Source organism: Heterocephalus glaber, unplaced genomic scaffold, assembly GCF_053883595.1.
Source record: "Heterocephalus glaber isolate CG9 unplaced genomic scaffold, H.glaber_assembly_v1.0 deba00001504, whole genome shotgun sequence".
Classification (NCBI taxonomy): domain Eukaryota; kingdom Metazoa; phylum Chordata; class Mammalia; order Rodentia; family Bathyergidae; genus Heterocephalus; species Heterocephalus glaber.
This window is the reverse complement of record NW_028258324.1, coordinates 43302033-43314176: the sequence shown is the minus strand read 5'-3', so window position 1 is coordinate 43314176 and position 12144 is coordinate 43302033.

The window sequence follows — 12144 nt, the reverse complement described above, 5'->3', positions numbered from 1 at the left end:
TTTCTATGAAGTTCAAAAAGAAGTGAATAAATGTCAAGTGAAAGAAAAATATACAATTAGTTTTTAATAGATTTGTTTTACTAGCAAATATTTGTTTAATTGACATGAAAATAATAAAGTGTAGTATTTGCATTAGCCTTATACTATAATTTTAAAAATATTTTACATATATTATTGTGGTAGATAGAATAACTTCCAACATATGTCCATGTCCCAATCTTTGAATACATATTCAATGTTTTCTTGCATAATAAAAAATATTTTGTTCATGTGATAAAGCTAAATACTATAAGCTAGATTATTTTAAACATTCATCTGAGTCTCACCTAATTGCAGGATCCTCACAAGAAGAAAAGAAAAAAGTTTAACAAAGAGACAATATAATGGAAGGAGCAATAAGATGATGTTAATACTAGGCAAAGAGACTTGTTGGAAAAGAGAACTGACCCTGCTCATAGAGCATCAAGAATGATCCAGTTGATGACTTTGGCTTAGTGAGACTAACTATGATATAGGATTTCCAGAACTAAAGATAAAAAATTTGTTTGGTTGTAAATAAATAAATGTGTGGCTTTTTTTTTTTTCAAAAGTCTGCTACTCAAGGTATACAACCATTGAGAAATTTGTCTGTCTATCCATCCATTCATCCATGAAAACAGACATATTATGAGGAATTGACTCACCATATTTTGGAGGCAGAGAAGCTCTAATATCTTCCATCTGCAAAATGGATACTTAGTAAATTCTGTTTAAGTATGACAGACTGAATGCCAGGAGAATCTATGATATGCATCTAAGTCTGAGAGCAGGAGCAAATGAATTGAAATACCACTTGTCAAGCAGTGAGGCAGGAAAAAAGCCTCCACTTCCTCCATTCTCAGACTTTTATTCTAATTCGGCCCTTATTGGATTTGATGATGCATATGCCAATGCAGAAGGAGAAATTATATTTATTACAACTTGGAATTCAAATTCTAGTCTTACCTGACAACACCCTCACAGATGTATCCAGAAAAAAAGTTCATGGCTCAGCTGATTTGACATATAAATTTTTCATTACACGTCCATCACTTATAAACTTGGCACACATAGTCAACAATTTAAACCATGATTAATGCCAAAAAGCAATAACAAAGTCATAATTCCACGTAACATGATATAACTATCCTGCACATAAATGTGTATTAATCCCCTTCAAAGAAGAGTAAGTCCTTCAGTAATGTTTTCTTTTTTCCTTGATAGCTAGTTACTAAAATGTTATGAAGTGAGATTAAGAATGCTTAAATATTGTGATATTAGAAACAATACATCTTATGTGCTATGAAAATGCAAGAAGTAATAAAACAAAGATATATCAATCTATCAGCTATTTTTTATCTATATAATACACACATAAACTGATTTGAAACAGCATAAGGGGGAAATATTCATTATATTATTGTTTTAGCTTTTATCAATAGTCATATGATCATAGACAGTATATTTAACTATTTTCCTCTACTAACTATTCTTTATGTATTTACATTGCCTTTAGCAAGCACATCAGCTAGTTGAGTTCTTAACCAGGTACACAGTGACCCAGATCTTTGTTATCATATGAAATGTTCCCCAAAATGATGTGTTGGAAACATAATCACTCATGCAAAAGTATTGAAAAGTGGAGTTTAAGGAGAAGTTGCTAGGCCATCAAGACTTCACCACCATCAGTGGTTAATGCTATCATAAGAGACTTGTTGGAAAAGTTCACGGTCTTCTGCATTTCTGTAATGTGAGAATACAGTGTTCATTTGCTTTTTTGCCTTTTTTTTTTTTTTTTTTTTTTTTTTGGTTTCTGCTGTGTGTTGACATAGCAAAAGGCCCTCACTAGATGCTGATGCTTTGATTTTGGATTTTCTAACCTCTAGAATTATCTTTCTGTGCCATTTTGTTTTAAAAATTACTGAATCTATGGAATCCCATAATAGCAGCACAAAACAAATTGAGAAATCTTCATTCCTGAATGTTCTGGACCATTAGAACTCCTAGGATTGGATTATTGTCAGGTTTTGTCGATCTTAAACACAGATATGAAAACGTTAAGCTGTGCCACAAGAGATTGCCTGTATCCCACACATATTCTTCTTTATCTCCATTTGGGGGTAGTAATCCAATTTTCCACTGCCAATCAGTATCAGTCAAGTTCATCTAACTCCATACTCCTGTCTAACACCAGCTAATTCAGAAGCTTGAGAATCCTGAAATGGCTGGATGGTACTTACAATTAAATAAAACCATGGTATGATTTCCTAGAGAAAGTATTACTCCCTTTACAACTCAGACATCTAGGCCAGCAGTGTATAAAGTCAAAGAAATAAGAAGCAAAGTTTTTGATAGTATTTTTCTGTAGGTAATAGTCAATAGCAACATTTCCATTTTCTTTCCTTCATTCATAAAACTATGAATCCTTTTTCTTAAAAATATAGTACTATGACATGACTGTTGGTTCAGAATACAGTGGACCCTTGATTTATGAACTCAATTATTTCCCAAGGGCTGGTTGTAACTCAAGCTGATCAATTGCCTTCAAATTCTCTCCTGTATAATTTTAAGCCACACTTTATTCCAGGTAGATCTAAGTGTCCTTAGAGAGACATTGCTCCAGGATTTCTCAATTAACCCCGCACAGAAAAGGATGTTATAATGTTCCTTTCAGAACTCTTTAAGGGTTAAATCTGTACCTGAGACCAACTGGAAGCACAAGCGGCCAGCATTCAGTCTTAATTCAAGAATTTGGTCAGAAGTTAAAACTAAAATTACAATCATAACTCAAGTTGTTTGTATGTCAGGCTGGTGGTAACTCGAGGGTCCACTGTATATCTAATCCTCCAAGAACATTTCTTACTCCCTGTAATGAGATGTCTTCAAAAGTCATTTCATCCTCTGTCAAACCAGTGACAGTGAATTCCGTGAGCATAGGCCCGTTGTTTTATCTTTTCTTTCTTTCTTCTTTTTTTTTTTGCTGTACAGTGAGTTTTTTTAAAAAAATCAGAATCAGTGTATTTAAGGAAGTTTCATTGGTGATATATTTGAAGCATAATGTTAAATAAGGAGTACTTGTAGTGTATTTATAGTACTTTTGGCTAAAGCATTACATAAGAAGAGGCAAATCCATATTTGGAGCTCAGAGTATGTGTTCACTCTAGTTAGCACAAAACATCATCCTTTCCATGACGGAAGTGATCCAATGTAATCAGCCTGTAAGGAGGCAGATAGCCAATCACTTGATTGAATGATGCCATATCGGAGGATGAGTGTTGCTGTCGGCTGCTGGAAGTTGGAGCATTTTGTGGCAGCCACAGCCAGGTCCATTTGGTTAGTGTTAATTCTATTGCTGAGCCAATCCACAGCCTCCAACCTTGCCAAGACGGCTGCTCTTTTTATGAACCCCTTGGACAATGGCAAGTGTATGGAAAAAGCTCACTGATATTTACGGAATGTGTTATCCTATCCACTTAATTGTTAAAGTTCTCCTCTGTTAATGATACCTTTTAGTGAACATACATTTGGGATACAAATATCTTTATGTAGTTTGTCTCATGGAATCCTATCGATATACTTCTCATCTAAATTTTTTCTGTTGCTAACACTTTCCAATCATGTTTCCTTAGACTCTGACCATATAGCCCAACTGTTTGTCATAGCTGTGGAAGAGCTCATAATCATGATTCTGGCCATTTTTGCTTTCAAGGAATGTAAACAACCAGGAGAACTGCTCAAAATTTGCCCAATAGAGGAAATTGTCTTCATTGCTGTCCTTCAGGTATAACCTGGAGAGGAACTATAGTTCTGCAAATGTCCAGTTTCAGTTGGTGGCAGTATATTCTGCAGAATCAGAATATTGGAAAATCTCTATGAAACAGGAAGTGCAGGTGCATGGAAAAGGTAATGTAGTAATGTTACCAAACACAAAAAGCAGATCCATGTGCCCAGTATACAGCAAGCAACAATCACTGAACATAGGTGCTTCGAGGAAAGAGAGATTAATTGAGAAAATAGGGAGCATTAAATGAGAAGGTAGGGGGCATATCTTTAATTTAAAGTACCCCAGAAAGCATGATTATAGGTTATATAAAAGGAATGGGAACCTAAAGGGTAATACAGAGGGAAAATTGTCAGTTTCACAGGTTTTGATAAATATTTTCTGACTTCTTGATATTAACGGACATCTGATCAATCATTGAACAATCTACAGTTTTACAAATCCAGATTGTAAATCACTTTGTGAAACAACAATGATAAAATTGTCTATTAGTAAGTATGACAATGGGAAAAAGGAACATGTTCAGCTTTACCAGAGTAGAAAAGGAACATCGTCTCATTTGGCATTTTTTCAAACGTTAACTAGAAATGAAGAATGGTTCAAGAGAAAAAAGTATGAAATTTTACTGTGAAGGCTCATTTTCATTGGAAATAAGCACAATGAAGCTTATTTTTGTCTTCAGGACATGCTTTTCCTAATCACATTTTTATGATTCTAATTGATGATAGAATGGTACAGACCATTCCCATTCTATGGCTTCATCAACACATAATTCATGATGGGAAGCAGGTTAAAAGGTAACTTAGTGGCTCCTGATTAAGCATAGACTCTACTAAGGCCCTATAGCAAACTGATAACTGTCTGACAGCTGTTGGGGGGATGATTGGGGCAGAGAGAGAGGAAGGAGAGGGAGAGGGGGAGAGCGGGGAGAGAGAGAGAAGAGCTATCTGTGGAAAATGTCACAGCTTTGCTTCAGAATCTCCAAGACTTGTGCCGAAGATTACAAAAAGTATCCCTATCTTCCACTGAGAAGTCAAGCACCATTGGATCTAAAATATCACATGAGCCAAGTAGCAGAGCAGCTTTCAGGGCACTGAATCTATTGGAGCATGTATTTGTGTTTTGAGACCCACTCTTTGGATCACTGGTTAAATGAGCAAAAATGACATACCCAAATAAGGATTATGTTGTCAATACATCAAAAGAGCCCAACTAGATAATTTATCTCTTTCTTGCTTGTAGGAAGGGCCTGATATAACAATAGTTTCTTTAAGAAATTTAATTTTTTTATTTTTAATTGTTATATAATAATTATACATATCTATAGTTATAGCGTCACAATTTCATTTATGTATAAATTGGGTAACAAATCAAGGTGATTAGCATTCCTACCTTTTTTAGCATTTATTTGTGTTACAAAATATCAAACCTCTCTTTTCTAGTTCTCTGTGAAATATACAATCTATTGTGGAAAACTTGTCATGCTTAAATATTGTAAAACACTGGAAATTATTCTTTTTATCTAACTATATTTTGTTATCACTTATCCAACATTCTTCTACCAAGCACCACACTTCCCAGCTTTAAATTTCCACTATTCTAATTTATACATCTATTAAAATACTTTTTAGCTTTCAAGTGAGTGAAAAAATATTGTATTTGTTTTATATTTTGTATTATTTTATGTAACATTAGTAACTGCTAGTTAAGTTCCGTGTGACGGTGCCAGCCGTCACTAGTCGAACAGTACCTGAGAGGAGGGGAGAGGATGAAAGAAAAACACAACCTCTGAGGAAAAGAAAAAGGAGAGAGAGGCAGAGGGGAGACCCCTCTTCCCACTTTATTGCACTTTATATACCTTTTCCACAACCCCCAACCCCTCCTCTGCACATAATTCGGCGAATAATTATTTTCCAGGGAAAAGGTCAAATGTATCTTTACAACTCCGGGAATAACGTTCCCTTGCACTGCAGACATTCGAACTCTTTCTATTTAACCACTCTCGTTACAAGTAACCATCCTTGTTTTTGTGACAGCTGCATATCCAGGATTCATTATGTTCTCAAGAGACTCAGAGGTCTCTCAAGGTTATTTCAACCTTTCTCTCTCCACAGTTCCTGTTACCGCATATTTCAAGATTTCATTATTTCTAGTGATTGAATGTATTACATGTGCATATATAGTGCATTTCCTATATCCATTTGTTTAACAGGCAATTCAGCTGATTCTGTAGCTTGCGTATTGCTAATAATAGTGCTGTAATAAATGGGATTTCAGGTATCACTTTGAGGTAATTATTTTATTTCCCTTGGATATTTTATTTCATAACATATCTGGTAAGAGATAGGTGGATCATTCTTAACAATGTTTGAGAGTTTCCTTTCTTTCCATTCTTTACTTCATCTATTATGTTTTGTCTTGTTGATTATAGGTATGCTAACTGGTCCATAGTGATACTTCAATTTGATTTTGATTTGCACACCACTGATGAACAGTAATGCTGCAAATTTATTCATACACTTGTTGGACATTTATATGCATTTTTAAAAGAAATGCCTACAATCAGTTTCCCACTTTGAAATCAGATTGCTGTTATTATTATTGCTGTTGAGTTTCAACAATTGATTCTTCTTCTTAGATTAGATATCTCAACATGCCTCAAAACAATTGACCCCTAGAAGTTTCACAGATATAGAAAGCCTTAAGTTTCAGTCAGATTTATTTTCTACCTTCTGATATACGTATTTTATGCCAGTAAGCCTAGAGTATTTACCATTTATTAGCCAGTAGGCTCAATCAGCACAATATCATCAAAGTAATGAACCAGTGTAATGTACTGTGGGGGAAAAAAAGGTAATCAAGTTTTCTGTGTGTTAAATTATGATGTAAGACTAGAGATTTGATATAGCTCTGAGATAGGATGGTGAATGTGTATTACTGCTCTTGTCAACAGAAAGCAAACTCCTTCTGGTGAGCCTTAGGACAGGTATGGAGAAAGATACGTTTAATAAATCAATAGCTGTGTACTAGGTACTAGGGAATATGTCAATGTGTCAAAGCAATAAAACCACATCTGGTACAGCAGCTGCAGTTGAAGTCAACACCTGGTTAAGCTTATGATAATCTACTGTTATTGTCCAGGATCACTTTGTCTTCTACATGGGCCAAATAAGAGAACTGAATTTGGATACTGTTAGAATCATCACAATTTTATTTCCAGGTTATTGAAGGTTTCTCAAATTCTTTCAGAAGATACCTATTGCTTGTGGTTTATTATTTTCCTAAGTATGGACTTTAGTAGCTTTCACTTCATCTTTTCTAACATAATAGCTCTCATTCCACAAGTCAGGAAACCAATGTAGGAATTCTGCCAGCTGCTAAGTATGTATGTTTCAGTGATGCACTCTGAACTGGGAGAATAACTTCATATTATTCCTATGAGTATTAAAAGAAATTTATGGACCCAATGGACTCACAGAAAGGAACCTGAGTTAACATTCCAAAGATGATCTGACCTCCATGAGCCTTCATTCAGTCTGGCTATTGGTCCACGGTAATATTTTGGGGTCCTAGAATTATTATCAGGGCCAATTTGTAATACTTCCTAAAGGTCTGATTGTTTTCCTTTCTATGATGTTAAATAAGCACATGTCCCTTAGAGAAAGCCTAGGAGAAAAATTAACTGTAATTTTTTAGTAGTCTCTTGGTGACTCTGCTGTAGTGGAAATAACCTTTCTTCCTGATACAGTTTAAATTATGACATCCATTCTAAAATTTATGCTGAAATGTAATTCCTAATGCAACAATATTAAAATGGCTTTTGAAAAGTGATTAAGTTATGAGGGCAGAGCCTTCGTGCATGAAAATAACAATCTTAAAGAATGGCTGGAGGTTGGGGGGAGTACTCTCTTGCCTTTGTGTCATTTCCACCAGGAGAGGACACAGCATTGTACCCCTCCAGAGGACACAGCCACAAGTTGACATCCTGGAAACAGAGACCAGCCCTCGCTACACATGAATCTTAATGCCAATTTCATCTTCTTAACCTCAAGGATTATGCAAAATAATTGATAATATTTAAAAATGATCCAGTCTGTGGTGTTTTTCATCTTATGAGCACAAATGGGATAAGATATTTTCATTTAAAGGATGCTGAATTTGTAAACTTAAATGGAGAAGGCATGTTTTAGGATTGTTTTTAAGATTCAGGTTAGATTTTGGATCACTTGATATAGATCTTTCCTGTTAAAACATATAAAGTAAAAATTTGGTAAACTTCTTATCTGTTTAACTTCTTGGTGAATCATAGCCAATCGGTCAATGGCATAGGTTTCTATTATTCAGAATCTTCTGGTTACTGCATAGACTCTGCTCTCAAGTGCTACAGCTTGCCCATCTTGCCTTTGGTGTTTGGATGCTTCAAATTGCCCCCTGAAACTACAGGTTCACATTACTACTATTGCAGTTATGTTTCCCTACTCAGTGACTACTGTTCCCTTTCTAAATTTCAGACAGTAGAATAGGGTAATCACAGAGCTCTTGAAAGACTCTGAGTTTACCTTCACAGTTTTTTTCCCCACAATTCTGGCAAAAGACATGTCTTATAGACCTAAGCAAAATGGGTGATTAGGTCTCAAATGAAAAATCCATGTACTCGCTTTGGCAGCACATATACTAAAATTGAAAAATCCATTCTAGGATCCCAATTTTCTTAAGCTTTGGAGTATTTCAGTCTACATTGAACAAAACCATACACAGCAATTCTGACTTGCCTACACAGGGCCATCTTTTTTCTTCATGTTTTAGCCAACAACTCAAATATACCCTTAGAGTTTTATCTCCTCAAGTTGCAAAATCTTTCCTAATATGCCTGTGTGAAAGCATTTATCCTGATTCAACTTTGTATTACTTTCATTGTGTTTTCACACCTTGTATGTTCTTAGGACTTGTGTGTATTCATTAGAAAATTCAAAGAGTTCTTTTGGAGTGTAAAGAATTTCTTCAGGGATGATACATTCTACTTCATCTTTAAGTGCCTCCTGAGTCTTGAGTTCACATATTTTTCCAGAAGCAAAGAGAGATGATGATCATGGGCCAGTATTGAGTTACATAGAAACTGCCTTTGAGAAAGTCATTAAAGTTTCTACAGGTAAGGCAAAGGTAATTTCTTCATTCCCTTGGGTTTTTTCCTTAGGTGGAAGCAGGAAGATATATATGCATGGAGATTGTAAGTCCAATACCAGTGCAATAGAGAATATTACTTGTGCTAAGAATAGGGAGAACACTTTGATTTGTAAAGAGAACTCTTTGGAACGTGGAAGCTCAATGTCCTCTGCTTTAGGGTCTTCTCACTTATTCTCATTGCAATTTAAATGATACTATTATTTCTAAACCAATGCTCTTAATTTAACAATATACATTTTGTAAAGCTGGAAGTTCAACTTACATTGTAATGAAGGAAATTCAGGATGACACTTTGCTTTTATTTTTCAGAAGTTTCAGTGCTAAAAAATGGGTGATAAGGTTCTCTCTCAAGGCACACTAGAAGATCGAAGGCTATATGTGTGGTGCTTGAGATGGAAATTCAATACACAAGGTTATCAGTTACCTGAAAACTTTGTTCAGTGACATTTGATGCTAACAGCTATCATCGTTATATTCAATAATATTTTAAAAAATGTGAAAACAGCTATTTCCATCTTAGTAACTGATTAGGAGTATGTACTTTAGATATGTTCTGTATTTCTACAAACTGTTCATACCATATATTATTAGTACTTCATTTAATATTGGAAGAAATATTTATAATCTAACATATTAATGAGCCAATTCTGCAAACCCTAGAATGAATTAATCTGTATACCTAAACCTATTGTAGGCACTGCAGTAAGTGTGTGTGTGTGTGTGTGTGTGTGTTATACAAAATATAAGGAATTGATGCACGTGATTGCGGATGCTAAGAAGTCTAATTATTTGCTAATTGCAAGCTTCTTTATCTGCAATAGGGATGGGTGTTAAGGGAAGTCTGTGGAGCTACTGGATGCATGAAGCCTTAGCCTTGGGGAACCTAGCAAACAAATTGCTTCCACTGGCCACTTCTCAACATACAGTAGGTGGGACTACAAGAGTTAAGAGCTTTCTCTTTCAATACTGCTCATAACTGTGATATTTTGAGGATAGACTGGTTATGTTGTATCTAATTTGAGGGACTTAATATTCTCCTTATAGGATGGATGCGCTTAATCCTGCTAGGTTTAAATGAAAATGGTCTATAGATGGCTAATGAAAATAACAAAACTTCTTTTTACATTTGTCTCTCAGTTTCTTGAACACATCATTCTGGTGCCTAATCTATGGTTTTCTGTTTTCTTTATTGGAAATTTATTTGATTTCTCCAAACACAAACTTTCTCATTTCTAAAATCTCTAGTTAGACAAACATCAATATTCAATTTTCAATCATCCTAATTTTGTTCATCATAGCTGTTATTATTTATTTGTTTAATTCCAGACTCTACTATAAACACCCAGAACATAGAGATTATGTATCTTTTATTTACTTATATCTTCACAAGGGTTACATCTGGCCTTAAAGTTAATGTTTCCACCTTTTGGCAGTTAATTTATTGAATGGTGGATAGATCAAGAGATAATAAATCAATTTATGTGATTTTCCTTTCAAATTCACATGATTACCACTCTTCTAAAATATTTTCTTAACTGAAAAGGAAGTAGTTGCAGTTGTTTCATTGAGACTGACGTTCTCTAGATTTGTTGTTGAATCTTTACAACTATGAAGACACTAATTTGTGTAGAATGAGTTCTTTATCAGGTCTGACAAATGTTTTTCTCCAATAGGCTGTATTAGTAGCCATTCAGATCCTTCTTTTCTTCTCTTAATGGCAGACATTTGTATATCTTACAAATCTAGATATGCTGTGCAGAAGCATAGATAGAAGAAAAAGGGACGTTATGCCTTAGGGAGTGAGGGAAATAAGTTTGGTTCATACTCTACTCTTTCCTTAGACTTGAAAAATATCGGGAAGTGCTTTTGTCCCCCTTGACTCATAAATCCACTAAATTTATGTAGCAAATTATAAAAAAGGTAAGAGATATTTGCATATTGATAAAATTATAGAGACAGTGTTACAGCAAAACAACAAATAAAACAAATACTAAAAACCAGTACAATGAAAATATCAACAGGGTATAGCTGCAGATGCTATGGCTCAGATGTTGTCCTTGAGAACATTTGTAGATAATTTTATATCTATTAAGATGCCTAATTTGATAATTAAATGCAATATGGTACTAAATTCTCATCCCCAAAACTGTACATTGGGCTTGGTGATTTTTCTACACTGAGAAAAAAATTTAAGGACACTATCATTTCATATTTCTGTAGAAATAACTGAAACCCTATGAGTTCCTAACACTGCGGGATCAAGAATCTGGTGACTTTAGACTCAAATTGTGAATTACATCTTCTACTCCTTATGTCCTTTGTCAAGAATTTACACATTCTGTATCTCACGCTCTCATCTGTAAGATGGTAACTATTGGTGAATTTATTTTACTCACTGAATGGGCTAATACCAGTTAAAGATTTCAGCACAGTCTTTCGTACTTAGTACTCAATAGATGTTGGCTATTTTATTCCTCAGTTGAGCAGCATTTATAACCATAACATGAACAACTAAGTTGATTGATTAGAGACATCATCATAAATGATAGAACAGTTAAAACTATTAAAATTTTCACTACAATGGAAACTTCCTTTTAGATGCACGATAGTGCTAGAGTCAGCTGTTGCTGAATATCTGTGTCCTGCTACTTGTGCTCATGAAGAGCAGATACATTATACTATGGGGTTCAGGGAATCATGTACACCATTTACTGGTCCAGAGTGTAGGGTTTCAAAGCTCATGTGTGTGCTTTGGGGTGCACCAGGTCTGAATCTGAAGTGACTTAATTATTTTTGCCTTAACAATTTGTAAATTGATAAGTAGGTGCATAAAAAACTTGTTTCTAATCAATCTTGTGTGTTTCACTAAATATGTGCGATTCTGTATTCTGAGTGACCTCAGTGATATTTTCTATGCTATTTGTATATGTCTATCTAGGCTATCTACTCTTCAGATATATATTGAATGCAATTCAAACTAATTTTTCTTTTTTATGTGGGGCAGCTGTGTGAGGGGAAGTCATTCTATTCTACATGACTAGCAACAACATCTCTCTTATGGGAAAACATTCTGTATTGATATCGAATTCTTTACAAGGTCAATACCCATTAGAGCCACTTCCACTAAATGTTCAATAACTGCTAGTTAGTGATCTTGATGA